Source organism: Ranitomeya variabilis, chromosome 8 (assembly GCF_051348905.1).
Source record: "Ranitomeya variabilis isolate aRanVar5 chromosome 8, aRanVar5.hap1, whole genome shotgun sequence".
In the NCBI taxonomy this organism is placed as follows: Eukaryota; Metazoa; Chordata; class Amphibia; order Anura; family Dendrobatidae; genus Ranitomeya; species Ranitomeya variabilis.
This window is the reverse complement of record NC_135239.1, coordinates 55,928,300-55,944,521: the sequence shown is the minus strand read 5'-3', so window position 1 is coordinate 55,944,521 and position 16,222 is coordinate 55,928,300.

Sequence of the window (16,222 nt, the reverse complement as noted above, 5' to 3'; positions counted from 1 at the left end):
GTCAAGGTGACCTCGGACTAAAATTCCCAGTGACGGGATAGTACGTCACATGCGATCGGCCACACTCAGAGCGCGGCAGAGCGCGGCCAGGTGTCAGTTGACTATTGCAGCTGACATCCAGTGCTATGTGCCCCTGGCATATTAACCCCCGGCACACTGCGATCAAACATGATCGCAGTGTTCCGGCGGCATAGGGAAGCATCGCGCAGGGAGGGGGCTCCCTGCGTGCTTCTCTGAGACCCTTGGAGCAACGCGATTGCGTTGCTCCGAGGGTCTCTTACCTCCTTCTCCCTGCAGGCCCCGGATCCAAAATGGCCGCGGGGCTACATCCGGGTCCTGCAGGGAGGTGGCTTACCAGCGCCTGCTCAGAGCAAGCGCTGGTAAGCCTGCAGCCCTGCATGTCAGATCGCTGATCTGACACAGTGCTGTGCAAAGTGTCATATCATATTTATAAAGTAAAAAAAAAAAAATATTCACATGTGTAAAAAAAAAAAAAAAATCCTAAATAAAGAAAAAAAAAATTTTTGTTCCCATAAATACATTTCTTTATCTAAATAATAAAAAAACAATAAAAGTACAAATATTTTGTATCGCCGCGTCCGTAACGGCCCCACCTATAAAACTGTCCTGCTAGTTAACCCCTTCAGTGAACGCAGTAAAAAAAACCCCCAAAAAACGAGGCAAAAAACGCTTTATTATCATACCGCCGAACAAAAAGTGGAATAACACGCGATCAAAAAGATGGATATCAATAACCATGGTACCGCTGAAAACGTCATCTTGTCCCGCAAAAAATGAGCCACCATACAGCATCATCAGCGAAAAAATAAAAAAGTTATAGTCCTCAGAATAAAGCGATGCAAAAATAATTATTTTTTCTATAAAATAGTTTTTATCGTATAAAAGTGCCAAAACATAAAAAAATGATATCAATGAGGTATCGCTGTAATCATACTGACCAGAAGAATAAAACTGCTTTATCAATTTTACCAAATATGGAACGGTATAAACGCCCCCCCCAAAAGAAATTCATGAATAGCTGGTTTTTCGAAATTCTGCCTCACAAAAATCGGAATAAAAAGCGAACAAAAAATGTCACGTGCCCAAAAATGTTACCAATAAAAACGTCAACTCGTCCCGCAAAAAACAAGACCTCACATTACTCTGTGGACCAAAATATGGAGAAATTATAGCTATCAAAATGTAGAGACGCAAAAACTATTTTTTGCATTAAAAAGCGTCTTTTAGTCTGTTACGGCTGCCAATCATAAAAATCCGCTAAAAAAGCCCGCTATAAATAGTAAATCAAACCCCCCTTCATCACCCCCTTAGTTAGGGAAAAATAATAAAATTAAAAAAATGTATTTATTTCCATTTTCCCATTAGGGTTAGGGCTAGGGTTAGGGCTAGGGTTAGGATTAGGGCTAAGGTTAGGGCTAGGGTTAGGAGTAGGGTTAGGGTTAAGGCTAGGGTTAGGGCTAGGGCTAGGGTTAGGGCTAGGGTTGGGGCTAGGGTTAGGGTTTCAGTTAGAATTGGGGGTTTCCACTGCTTAGGCACATCAGGGGCTCTCCAAACGCGACATGGCGTCCCATCTCAATTCCAGCCAGTTCTGCGTTGAAAAAGTAAAATAGTCATCAGGATCCGTTGAAGTTTTCCAGAGTTATAACCTCATAAAGGGACAGTGGTCAGAATTGCAAAAATTGGCCCGGTCATTAACGTGTAAACCACCCTTGGGGCTTAAGGAGTTAAGGATATCCAGCCATTGGATCCCTCCGATTCTCTTTCTGAGTCCCTTAAAATCTGCCTTTCTGAAATCTAAATTTGAAGTCTGAGTCTTTACAGGTCTTCCTCCTCTAGTTATCCAAAATTGCAAAATAGCATGGTCGCTACCTCCTAGGGTCCCAGCCACTCTTACCTCCTCAACCGTTTCCTCCCTGTTTATAAGGATTAGATCCAAGGTAGCAGATCCCCTTGTTTTCTCCCCTACCTTTTGGAAGATAAAGTTGGCAGGAAGAGAGGATAAGAATTTGCTTGACCTGTTAGTTTTGCCTGAGAGAGATTCCCAACAAATGTCTGGATAGTTGAAAACTCCCATGACCACTATGTCATATTTGTTGGAGAACTTGGCCATTTGATGCATAAAGAGTTCATCCATATCTTCAGCTTGCACAGGCGGCCTGTAGTAAATGCCTACAATGGTGTCCTTTCCGTTGTTCTCTCCTTGTATTCTTAGGCTACTTTCACATTAGCGTCATGTGATGCACGTCGCAATGCGTCGTTTTGGAGAAAAAACGCATCCTGCAAAGTTGCCCGCAGGATGCGTTTTTTCTCGATACACTTGCATTAGCGACGCATTGCGATGTATGGCCACACGTCGCATCCGTCGTGCAACGGATGCGTCATGTTTTGGCGGACCGTCGGCACAAAAAAAGTTCCATGTAACGTTTTTTTGTGCGTCATGTCCGCCATTTTTGACCGCGCATGCGAGGCCGAAACTCCGCCCCCTCCTCCCCGGAACTCACAATGGGCAGCGGATGCGTTGTAAAACTGCATCCGCTGCCCACGTTGTGCTACATTAACACACTGTCCGTCGGTTCATCGGGCCGACGGTTTGCGACGGCCCGTACCGACGGACTAGTGTGAAAGTAGCCTAACCCAAACAGTTTCCACAGAACTCCCAGTCTCTGAAGCTTCAATCTCTGTGCAGATATACGCTTTTCTTACATACAATGCAACACCTCCTCCTCGTTTACCAAGTCTGTTTTTTGCAAATAAGTTGTATCCTTCTATTCCCTTTGCATGGATATGTGACTATTGCAGCCAATCACTGACCGCAGCCATGACCAAAACATCAGAACTTACAGGTCCATAGAGATGGAGCAGAAAGCACAAATATTGATGGTAGACACAAGAATGTTGGTGCAGTGGAAAATTGGCATTACTTTTTTTAATATTTAGCACCATTTTTAGGCTGGATCCTCATATGTCCAGCTCTATGTCTTCATTTAATTCTGGCACTTACCGCAAACATCAGATGGAAACTGATGGAGGAACTGATCCCATTGTTTGCGATAGGATCGTTCCCACTTGTCCAGTGCATCAGTATTTGCTTCGGACAAGTGAGGCACTGGTGGCCGGATTAACATGTTAAGGTCAGAGACACACTGCCGTATTTCTCGTGCGAGAATCGCATTGCACTGCACGGACTGGCCGGCACCTCTCCTGACCCGAGCATGACAGCATGATGGATTACTATGCAGCTGCCAAGCTCAGGTGAGGAGAGCCGACAGCCAGTACGGGTTTTACAATGCCATTCTCGCACGATAAATACGGCAGTGTGTCTCTGCCCTTAGGTTGGTATCTGGTCAAGCGCCAGGGGTTAATAGTAAAAAAAATAAGAAATAAATGAGGGCAACTAATGCATTTTTTTAAATCAGTTTTGCCTTTAGTTCTGATCTGTTGCATTGCATGAAGCACAGTCGGCATGAGAAAAAAAAATTGCTGCATGCTGTGATTGGGAGCGTATATTGGGCAGCGCACGCCCATACAATTCTATGGGTGCCTGCTAAACATGAAAATGCACATGGATGTCATCCGAGTGCAGTGCGATATATGGAGAAATTACAGTAAGTTCTCCATCATCTCCGCACCTGTGATCCATTCTCGCAGTCGAGAGAATCGGATCACACTCAGATAAGACTCAGATCACGCTCATAGCATATATTTGTATATAGTATCCGATTCTCTCGCATGAGACAATCATCAAATGCTACTCGTCAGTGTGAGCGAGCCCTAAAGCCTTTTCCACATGTTCACTTTAAATTATGGGGGCCTGCTGCACTCTGCAGTACTTTAGAACTGTGACAGGTATTGGTAGTATGGCTACTTTTTTGCGATGTTTTGGGGGAATTTGATGTCCTGTTCAGTGAATCACATATACAGCAAGCAAGTAAAATAAATGTCAGATGGCACAAACAGTGGTTCATAGGTCAGATGGAGAGCTGTTGGTTTTATGTAGAATATATACCGTATATTGTATTATAGTTTGTATTTTACTCAGCAGAATATCAGCTGTTTGCATGCAAAGAAACAAAGCATTACATTTGATACATTTAATAAATCATCCTACAGAGGAATATAAATACATATTACCTGCCCTGCTAAATCAAGATAAGCAGCGGTGCAGGCCTGAAAGCAGCACTGACAACTCTCTTATTCCGGGCCCTGGCTAAGTAAGTCTCATTTGTCATAATGTCACAGATGCAGAACACACACCTGATGCACCGCTGTCTACATTTCCTGCTCACTGAACTGTCATTTCTAGTTAGACCGATGACTAGTAGGAAAATGGATATTAAATCTTCATGACTATAAAAGTTAAAAAAAAAAATCAGCACAATATGTACTTTCATATGAGCTGGAAACTGTCAAACCGCATAGAAAAATAATAATGTTTGTGTTCACAAATCAACAGTACATCAGGGGGTTACATAGTAATCACAGGCAGGGACACAATCAGGCCCTTACTGGTGTATGGGGCCCGGTGAGCAGAAGCAAAGAGGGGGGGCCTGGACCCAGTCCACCCCCCTTTATTTCTACTCACCAGACCCCATGGTATAACAATTTACTGTGCGCTGGAGGCGCAAATCTCGGCACAGGGAGCTTTCCTGGTGCTGCCCGTCAAAACAGAACGGCCTTGCAGCTCTACAAAAGCTCCCTCTGCCTCTTCTGTGATGTGCTGTCAGAGTAACATAGTGCATAAGATTATACTAAAAGCTCTAACTCATGGTTTACCTGTGTTACAGCGATGTTGCCACTTCCCCTACATGCGTTTCGGCGGCATGCCATCGTCAGGGGGAGTCTTTTAGTATAATCTTATGCACTATGTTACTCTGACAGCATGCTTTGATCCCATGTTTATGTAGAGAGTACACGATGCACTTTAGCTCTTGATTAGTATTGCTCTCAAATGTTTTATATTAGGATTTTTTTCCCTGCTGTCTAAATTTGTACATGCAATTTACTGTCAATACCATTAGTGTTTCCTGTCCGGCTGTGGTGCCACACATTTTCTAGGCTCGCTACTGTGCAAACTGGTCCACTGGTTTTTAAATATAAAAAATATATATATAAATGACTGCAAGTTATTTGAACATTAGTCATGAGTAGGACTGCTTAGTGCAGTCGAAACGAATCGACTTGGTCATGTCAACCATGTAAATTTTTCTGTTCTTGTGCCGAGAGTCAAAGCACGCAGAGCTGCTGCAGTTCATGGTCAACACAGACCAGAGCTCCTTGCCAGGAGGAGACAACACAATTCACTTATGATAAGTGAGTATACAGACAAAGCAGCAGGGGCTCACAGATGCTGCTTTCTGAGGTAACACAATTCCCTTCCCGAGGTATCACAGGAGTGAGTGCTTCTTCCATGTCTCCATCCCTCTGAGCTTAACATAAATCAAATCACGGACTGAGGAGCTCCAACAGTGGCTGAGGTTATATGTCACTGACATAGTTTATGATAAGCTCACAGGACAGGTGTCTCAGCAGAAATACTGGCTGCTGTGATAAAACAAACAGAGAAATGTTATCTGAGGCTGGGAAACATGTTATTTCAGAAAGCAGAAATTATGAGCCCTTGCTGTTTTTTTTCTGTATACTCACTTATCAAAAATGACTTATGCTTCCCCCCTTCTCTGGCCAGGAGATGTGGTACGAACTGACCATGAACTGGAGCATCTCTGCATGGTCAGACACAGCAATTACACAGTACATAGCAGTGGCATGTTTATAAGATTATCTCAGTGGAGCGCCCCCACTGCCGCAGGGCCGAGGGGTACCCGGTACCGGGCCTCTCTGTCTCAGTTCTGGGGTTGTCACGGTGGCTAGACCCGGCCCGTGACCCTGCTGAGGGGCGTCCAATGAAGGTGGAGAGTGATGCTGTTGTGGTGTGGTGCCGGTCGCAGTAAATAACAAGGACACCAGGTTGCAGTCTCTTTACCTTTTTACTGAAGGTTTGGAGGTACCCAATCCAGAGCACTGTTAACAGGGCTGGCTGAGACCGGGCGGTCCAACGGCACATCCGGAGTTCCCTTTGCAGGTGGGAATCAGAGTCTACCTTCTTGCGCCTGTGTGTTGTAATCCTTCCCTGCTGAGCACCCCAGGATAGTCCTCACAACTGATTCTGTCTGTCTCTGATGTTCGTTCTCTCCGTCCCCCAGATGATATGGTTAGGACGCACCCGTATGACTTGGTAGGCCTGGAGTTCTTCCAGGACCCTAGAGTCGCCCCTCTCCCACAGCTGCCTCCGTTGTCTGCTTAGGTGATTTTGGGTGAGACAGCCAACCTATAATTGGCTATCCTGCCGTGGTTTGAAGTAATGCTTAAAGTCTCTTACTTTCTCGGCGTTCCGGCCACCGACTGTTTGCGCCTCAGAAGGATGTTGCCTCGATCTTACAGCACGACTCCTTCTGGTCCTATCGCCTCTTTGCTGTATTCCCGTTTTCTCACCTTTTGTCCTTTCTTAGGAATCTGTCAGGATCCCATCCCTGACAGGTCCTCTCTCTAGCTCTTCCCAGTTACTTCTCCCTGTCTTCCTGTCCAACCCCCAGTTTTACCAGAGTGTGAGGAGTGGCCTACTAGATAGAACCACTCCCCCTGGTGGCCGGAGTGTGAAGTGTAGTGTGAGTGTTACCTGGTCAGGTGAACTCCTTTAGTGCAATCAGACGTAACATCACTCCCCTTAGTGGCAGAGCGACATTACTGCAACGACCAGGACTCTGGGGCGCTGCACTCCCCCCCGGTTAAATCCAGTACTCCCGGACTGGGAAAACAAGTACAACAATACATGTTAACAGAAAACACACAACATTTTGAAATATCATAAACAATTAAACATAACAGTGCTTCCCTTTATGGGAGGTGAGGACTCTTGAACGTTGCGAAAGTTAGGTCATGCACAGTTTATGACTCTCAGTTCAGTGGTTGAAACAGCGGGGACCCCGGGTAAACAAAGGGGTCCCCTTCTAGAAGTTTTTGGAGCAATCACTGTCCATTACTCCGTTGTCCATTTTAAAACCTGTAACAAAAGATATGCACACAAACATTTTCAACTAAATAGCAGCCCTCATTAATACCTCCAAGTTTTGTAGCAGAGGGGAGTTTGATTCTGAGTGCTGCGTGTGGACCTTCGCAGCGCAGGGGTTGCTATTAGCCTAACAGGGCCCGCTATGCTTGCTACCGCTGGTGTAGTGCACTGTCTTCTAGCTACGCTTCTAGTGAGTCTGGGTAGCACTGGCAGGCTGGAGCTCTCAGAGCTGCTGTTACCAACAGTGGGTACGGTGTCATGATCTCAATGGCAAGAGAACATAGCATAAGCATATATAGGAACTAGCTCTTGGAAGATGGGAACTGAGCTGACCATGAACTAAACCTAACGCACAACTAGCAGTGGCCGGGTAGCATGCCTACGTTGATTCTAGATGCCCAGCCCAGCCGGAGGACTAAATAAAGCTAGCAGAGGAAAATATTAGTCCTAGCTCACCTCTAGAGAAATACCCCGAAAGGAGACAGAGGCCCCCCACATGTATTGGCGGTGAGTTGAGATGAAATAACAAACGTAGTATGAAAATAGGTTTAGCAAATTTGAGGTCCACTTACTACATAGCAGAAGACAGAAAGGGCACTTTCATGGTCAGCTGAAAAGCCTATCAAAAACACCATCCAGAAATTACTTTAAAACTCTGGCATTAACTCATAACACCAGAGTGGCAATTCCCGTTCACAAGAGCTTTCCAGACACAGTAACGAAACTACAGCTGTGAACTGGAACAAAATGCAAAAACAAACATGGACAAGAGTCCAACTTATCTAGTAGTTGTCTAGGAGCAGGAACAAGCACAGAGAGGCTTCTGATAACATTGTTGACCGGCAAGCAACTAACAGAGCAGCAAGGTTATATAGCGACTCCCACATCTTGATGGGAACAGGTGAACAGAGAAGATGAAGACACCAGTTCAATTCCACCAGTAGCCACCGGGGGAGCCCAGAATCCAAATTCACACCAGTACCCCCCCCTCAAGGAGGGGGCACCGAACCCTCACCAGAACCACCAGGGCGATCAGGATGGGCCCTATGAAAGGCACGAACCAGATCGGAGGCATGAACATCAGATGCATTCACCCAAGAATTATCCTCCTGGCCGTATCCCTTCCACTTGACCAGATACTGGAGTCTCCGTCTGGAAACACGAGAGTCCAAGATTTTCTCCACAACGTACTCCAACTCACCCTCAACCAACACCGGAGCAGGAGGCTCAACGGAAGGCACAACCGGTACCTCATACCTGCGCAATAATGACCGATGAAAAACGTTATGAATAGAAAAGGATGCAGGGAGGTCCAAACGGAAGGAAACAGGGTTAAGAATCTCCAATATCTTATACGGGCCGATAAACCGAGGCTTAAACTTAGGAGAAGAGACCCTCATAGGGACAAAACGAGAAGACAACCACACCAAATCCCCAACAGAAAGCCGAGGACCAACACGACGGTGGCGGTTGGCAAAAAGCTGAGTCTTCTCCTGGGACAACCTCAAATTGTCCACCACCTGCCCCCAGATCTGATGCAATCTCTCCACCACAGCATCCACTCCAGGACAATCCGAAGATTCCACCTGACCAGAGGAAAATCGAGGATGAAACCCCGAATTACAGAAAAACGGGGACACCAAAGTGGCAGAGCTGGCCCGATTATTGAGAGCGAACTCCGCCAATGGCAAAAAAGCAACCCAATCATCCTGGTCAGCAGACACAAAACACCTCAGATATGTCTCCAGGGTCTGATTAATCCGCTCGGTCTGGCCATTCGTCTGAGGATGGAAAGCGGACGAAAAAGATAAATCTATGCCCATCCTAGCACAGAATGCCCGCCAAAATCTAGACACGAATTGGGTCCCTCTGTCAGAAACGATATTCTCAGGAATACCATGCAAACGAACAACATTTTGAAAAAACAGAGGAACCAACTCGGAAGAAGAAGGTAACTTGGGCAGAGGAACCAAATGGACCATCTTAGAAAAACGGTCACACACCACCCAGATGACAGACATCTTCTGAGAAACAGGCAGATCTGAAATAAAATCCATCGAGATGTGCGTCCAAGGCCTCTTAGGAATAGGCAAGGGCAACAATAATCCACTAGCCCGAGAACAACAAGGCTTGGCCCGAGCACAAACGTCACAAGACTGCACAAAGCCTCGCACATCTCGTGACAGGGAAGGCCACCAGAAGGACCTTGCCACCAAATCCCTGGTACCAAAAATGCCAGGATGACCTGCCAACGCAGAAGAATGAACCTCAGAGATGACTCTACTGGTCCAATCATCAGGAACAAACAGTTTATCAGGTGGGCAACGATCAGGTCTCTCCGCCTGAAACTCCTGCAAGGCCCGCCGCAGGTCTGGAGAAACGGCTGACAACACCACTCCATCCTTAAGGATACCTGTGGGCTCAGAGTTACCAGGCGAGTCAGGCTCAAAACTCCTAGAAAGGGCATCCGCCTTAACATTCTTAGAACCCGGTAGGTATGACACCACAAAATTAAACCGAGAGAAAAATAATGACCAGCGCGCCTGTCTAGGATTCAGGCGCCTGGCGGTCTCAAGATAAATCAAATTTTTGTGGTCAGTCAATACCACCACCTGATGTCTGGCCCCCTCAAGCCAATGGCGCCACTCCTCAAAAGCCCACTTCATGGCCAAAAGCTCCCGATTCCCAACATCATAATTCCGCTCAGCGGGCGAAAATTTACGGGAAAAGAAGGCACAAGGCCTCATCACGGAGCAGTCAGAACTTTTCTGCGACAACACTGCCCCAGCTCCGATCTCAGAAGCGTCGACCTCAACCTGAAAAGGTAGAGCAACATCAGGCTGACGCAACACAGGGGCAGAGGAAAAACGGCGCTTAAGCTCCCGAAAGGCCTCCACAGCATCAGGGGACCAATCAGCAACATCAGCACCCTTCTTAGTCAAATCGGTCAATGGCTTAGCAATATCCGAAAAACCAGCAATAAATCGACGATAAAAGTTAGCAAAGCCCAAAAATTTCTGAAGACTCTTAAGAGAAGAGGGCTGCGTCCAATCACAAATAGCTTGAACCTTGACAGGATCCATTTCAATGGAAGAGGGGGAAAAAATATATCCCAAAAAGGAAATCCTCTGTACCCCAAAAACACACTTAGAACCCTTCACACACAAAGAATTAGACCGCAAAACCTGAAAAACCCTCCTGACTTGCTGGACATGAGAGTCCCAGTCATCCGAAAAAATCAGAATATCATCCAGATACACAATCATAAATTTATCCAAATAATCGCGAAAAATATCATGCATAAAGGACTGGAAAACTGACGGAGCATTAGAAAGACCAAAAGGCATCACTAAATACTCAAAGTGGCCCTCGGGCGTATTAAATGCGGTTTTCCACTCATCCCCCTGCCTGATTCGCACCAAATTATACGCCCCACGAAGGTCAATCTTAGAGAACCACTTGGCCCCCTTTATGCGAGCAAACAAATCAGTCAGCAACGGCAATGGGTATTGATATTTAACAGTGATTTTATTCAAAAGCCGATAATCAATACATGGTCTCAAAGAGCCGTCTTTTTTTGACACAAAGAAAAAACCGGCTCCTAAGGGAGATGACGATGGACGAATATGTCCCTTTTCCAAGGACTCCTTTATATATTCTCGCATAGCAGCATGTTCAGGCACAGACAGATTAAATAAACGACCCTTTGGGTATTTACTACCCGGGATTAAATCTATGGCACAATCGCACTCTCGGTGCGGAGGTAACGAACCAAGCTTGGATTCTTCAAAGACGTCACGATAGTCAGACAGGAACTCAGGAATTTCAGAGGGAATGGATGATGAAATGGAAACCACAGGTACATCCCCATGAGCCCCCTTACATCCCCAGCTCAACACAGACATAGCTCTCCAGTCGAGGACTGGGTTGTGAGATTGCAGCCAAGGCAATCCTAGCACCAAATCATCATGTAGATTATACAGCACCAGAAAGCGAATAATCTCCTGGTGATCCGGATTAATACGCATAGTTACTTGTGTCCAGTATTGTGGTTTATTATTAGCCAATGGGGTGCAGTCAATCCCCTTCAGAGGAATAGGAGTCTCCAAAGGCTCTAAATCATACCCACAGCGTTTGGCAAAGGACCAATCCATAAGACTCAAAGCGGCGCCAGAGTCGACATAGGCGTCCGTGGTAATAGATGACAAAGAGCAAATCAGGGTCACAGATAGAATAAATTTAGACGGTAAGGTGCAAATGGAAACAGATTTACCAAGCTTTTTAGTGCGCTTAGAGCATGCTGATATAACATGAGTAGAATCACCACAATAGAAACACAACCCATTTTTCCGTCTAAAATTCTGCCGCTCGCTTCGGGACAGAATTCTATCACACTGCATACTCTCTGGCGACTTCTCAGTGGACACCGCCAGATGGTGCACTGGTTTGCGCTCCCGCAAACGCCTATCGATCTGAATAGCCATTGTCATGGACTCATTCAGACCCGCAGGCACAGGGAACCCCACCATAACATCCTTAATGGCATCAGAGAGACCCTCTCTGAAAGTCGCCGCCAGGGCGCACTCATTCCACTGAGTAAGCACAGACCATTTACGGAATCTTTGGCAGTAAATTTCCGCTTCATCTTGCCCCTGAGATAGGGACATCAAAGTTTTTTCTGCCTGAAGCTCCAAATGAGGTTCGTCATAAAGCAACCCCAAGGCCAGAAAAAACGCATCCACATTGAGCAACGCAGGATCCACTGGTGTCAATGAAAAAGCCCAGTCTTGAGGGTCGCCCCGGAGCAAGGAAATCACAATCCTGACCTGCTGTGCAGGGTCTCCGGCAGAGCGAAATTTCAGGGACAAAAATAATTTGCAATTATTTCGAAAATTCTGAAACCCAGATCTATTCCCCGAGAAAAATTCCGGCAAAGGAATTCTCGGCTCAGATACAGGTGCATGACAAACAAAATCTTGCAAATTTTGTACCTTCGTGGCGAGATTATTCAAACCTGCAGTTACACTCTGAAGATCCATTACAAACAGGTGGACACAGAGCCATTCAAGGGTTAAGAGGAGGTAAGAAGCAGCTAGACAGCAATTAAGGGCTAGGCAGCAAAACTCTGAGGGGAAAAAAAAAAAAAATTTCCCTTCAACACTTCTTTTTCTCCTGCTTCAGCCCAAACAATTAACACTTTGCGGGCCGGTCAAACTGTCATGATCTCAATGGCAAGAGAACATAGCATAAGCATATATAGGAACTAGCTCTTGGAAGATGGGAACTGAGCTGACCATGAACTAAACCTAACGCACAACTAGCAGTGGCCGGGTAGCATGCCTACGTTGATTCTAGATGCCCAGCCCAGCCGGAGGACTAAATAAAGCTAGCAGAGGAAAATATTAGTCCTAGCTCACCTCTAGAGAAATACCCCGAAAGGAGACAGAGGCCCCCCACATGTATTGGCGGTGAGTTGAGATGAAATAACAAACGTAGTATGAAAATAGGTTTAGCAAATTTGAGGTCCACTTACTACATAGCAGAAGACAGAAAGGGCACTTTCATGGTCAGCTGAAAAGCCTATCAAAAACACCATCCAGAAATTACTTTAAAACTCTGGCATTAACTCATAACACCAGAGTGGCAATTCCCGTTCACAAGAGCTTTCCAGACACAGTAACGAAACTACAGCTGTGAACTGGAACAAAATGCAAAAACAAACATGGACAAGAGTCCAACTTATCTAGTAGTTGTCTAGGAGCAGGAACAAGCACAGAGAGGCTTCTGATAACATTGTTGACCGGCAAGCAACTAACAGAGCAGCAAGGTTATATAGCGACTCCCACATCTTGATGGGAACAGGTGAACAGAGAAGATGAAGACACCAGTTCAATTCCACCAGTAGCCACCGGGGGAGCCCAGAATCCAAATTCACAACAGTACGGCAGGTTCGCCAATAGCAGAGGGAGGACTTGCCAGTTCAACAATTGGCATGGCTTCCTCAGGCGGGATCTGCTGAGGTTGCGGGTCCGGACGATCTGGCACCACCGTTAGTTCTAGTGGATCCGGTTGATGGAACGTTAGGACAGGTACCACGATGGCCTGATTTATCTGAGTCCAGGACTGGGGAAAATCGCCAAGAACAGTATGTATCATCTTCTCCTCTTCTACAGGTGGGGAGGTTCTTGGATCTGTTTCTCTCTCTCTCAAATTATCAGGGCATAATTTAAGGTGGTCTCAGGATATGACCGTTGAGGTTTCTCCCCCATCTTTGCTGATGAGACAGACCTTAGTATTGTCGAAATCAGACGGCAGGATGGTATACGGTTCCGCTTCCCATTGGTCGTCAAGCTTGTGTAGCCTCCTCTTCCGCTTGAGTACTTGCTCACCAGGTGGCAAGGGAATCGCAGGAGCATGCTGGTTGTAGTCCCTTTCCTGTTTTTGCCTGGCCTGAGCGAGGCTTCTTTCCACGCACTCCTGTACCTTTGCTGCCTCTCTGTATCCCAATCGGCATCCGGCGAGGTATCTTCGGGGGTTAGGACCCCCATGTCCAGATCAACGGGTAACTTGCTAGACCTTCCTCGCATCAGGTACGCTGGAGTGCAGTTGGTGGAATTTACTGGGATGTGATTGTATATGTCCACCAAGTCAGGCAACTTTGTTGGCCACAGGTTCCGTTCCTCTACGGGCAAGGTCTTTAGTAAGTCGATCACCACTTGGTTCATCTTTTCGCACATCCCATTGGTTTGAGGATGGTACGGTGTGGTTCTGATCTTCTTACACCCGTACAGTTGGCAGAACTCTTGGAACACTTCTGCTTCGAATGCTGGTCCCTGATCGGTCAGTACCTTCTCAGGGTAGCCATGGAGCCTACAAAAGTACTGCTGGAAGGCCTTGGCGGCCGTCCTGGCTGTTAGATCCTTGACAGGTACAACCACCAAAAATCTGGAGTAGTGATCTACGATGGTAAGAGCGTAGACATAGCCTGACCGGATAGGTGTCAGCTTCACATGATCCAGCGCGACCAGTTCGAGCGGCCGTTTGGTGATGATAGGCCGCAGGGGAGCACGTTGGCTGCCACGGTCCTTCCTGCGTAGGCTACATGGACCGCACTCCCGACACCACTTCTCAATGGCTCTCTTCATGCCAATCCAATAGAACCTCCCTCGGAGTAGCCTCTCTAGCTTCCTCCATCTGAAGTGTCCGGCTCCATCGTGGTAGGCTCCCAGAACCATGGGCGCATCTCGCCTTGGCACCACTATCTGCCATACCAATTCGCGAGTACGTGGGTCGATGCTCCTCCGGCACAGCTAGCTTGCCATCATGGATAAACAGTTTGCTTCTCCCCTTCCACAGCTGTCGTGTCTCCTGCGGGTCATCGGAGCCGGGATGCAACCCTGCCTGCGTCAGGAGCTCTTTCACCCGACGGACCACGGGGTCACCATCCTGGGTCTCCGCCCATTTGTGATGGGGCAGGGGATTCAGCGTGGCATCCTGTTGGTTCTTGTGCCTATTCTTCACATGATGGGAGTACTGAGCGGCTTTGGGGCGAAGGAATGCAGGCAGCGCTACCTCTTCAAGTGCCTCCGGGTCCTCCCCCATTTCTGGCAAATTGGGCATTCGAGACAAGGCATCGGCATTCGCATTCTTGCGTCCTGCCCGGTACTTGATGGTGAAGTCGTAGTTGGACAGCCGGGCCATCCACCGCTGTTCCAAGGCCCCGAGTTTGGCGGTATCCAAGTGCGTCAGCGGATTGTTATCCGTGAAGACGGTGAATTTCGCCGAGGCCAGGTAGTGTTTGAACCTCTCTGTCACTGCCCAGACGATGGCAAGGAATTCCAGCTTAAAGGAACTGTAGTTGTCAGGGTTCCTTTCCGTGGGATGAAGCTTCCTGCTGGCGTAAGCGATTACCCTCTCCTTGCCTTTCTGGACCTGGGACAGCACGGCTCCCAATCCTACATTGCTGGCATCCGTATTGAGCACAAACGGTTGGTCGTATTCAGGGTAGGCCAGTACCTCTTCTCCCGTCAGTGCTGACTTCAAGCAAGTGAAGGATCCTTCCAGCCCCTCGTTCCAATCAAATGGGGTGTTCTTCCCCTTGGTCTTCTTTGATTGGCCCACCAACAGGTCTTGCACTTCTTGGTGAAGCCCTTAATGAACCTCCGGTAATAGCTTACCAGCCCGAGGAACTGCCTGACTTCGTGGAGGTTGCTGGGCTTCGGCCGGTCCTGGATCACCGTGACCTTGTCGGGGTCTGGGGCCACTCCTTCAGCGCTCACCACATGGCCCAGGTACTGCACTTTGGGTTTCAGCAGATGACATTTGGACGGTTTCACCTTTAAGCCAAAGTTGGACAGGGCTTCAAACACCTCAGCCAGGTGTTTCAGATGGTCTTCGTAGGTCTTAGAGAAGACAATGACATCATCCAAATACAACAGTACGGTTTCAAAGTTCTTGTGCCCCAGACAGCACTCCATCATCCTCTGGAACGTCCCCGGGGCATTGCACAATCCGAAGGGCATGTAGTTGAATTTGCAGAGACCCATCGGTGTCGTGAAGGCCGTCTTCTCTTTGTCCGCCTCCGCCACGGGAATCTGCCAGTACCCACTGGTGAGATCTAAGGTAGAGAAGTAGTTAGCAGATTTTAAGGCAGCCAGAGACTCCTCTATCCTGGGCAGTGGGTATGCATCCTTATGTGTAATGCGATTCAACTGCCTGTAATCAACGCACATCCTCATTGTGCCATCTTTCTTTTTAACAAGGACTAATGGAGCTGCCCAGGGGCTACAACTGTCTCTCACCACCCCAGCCTCCTTCATTTCTCGCAACATGTCCTTGGCACACTGGTAATGAGCTGGGGGTACAGGGCGGTATCTCTCTTTTATGGGCCGGTGATCTCCCGTGGGGATATGATGTTGGATCCCTTTCACCTGTCCAAAATCTAAGGGGTGTTTGCTAAATACCCGCTCGTACTCGTGAACCACCCTGTAGGCCCCCTGTTTCTGATGGGATGGGGTGGAGTCAGTGCCCACATGCAATTCCCGACACCAATCTTTCGAGTGCCCCGCAGAACCGTTGTCCTCCGCCAGGTTAGACGGGGCCAAGGGTCCAGGTGTCTGTATCACACTATTATTG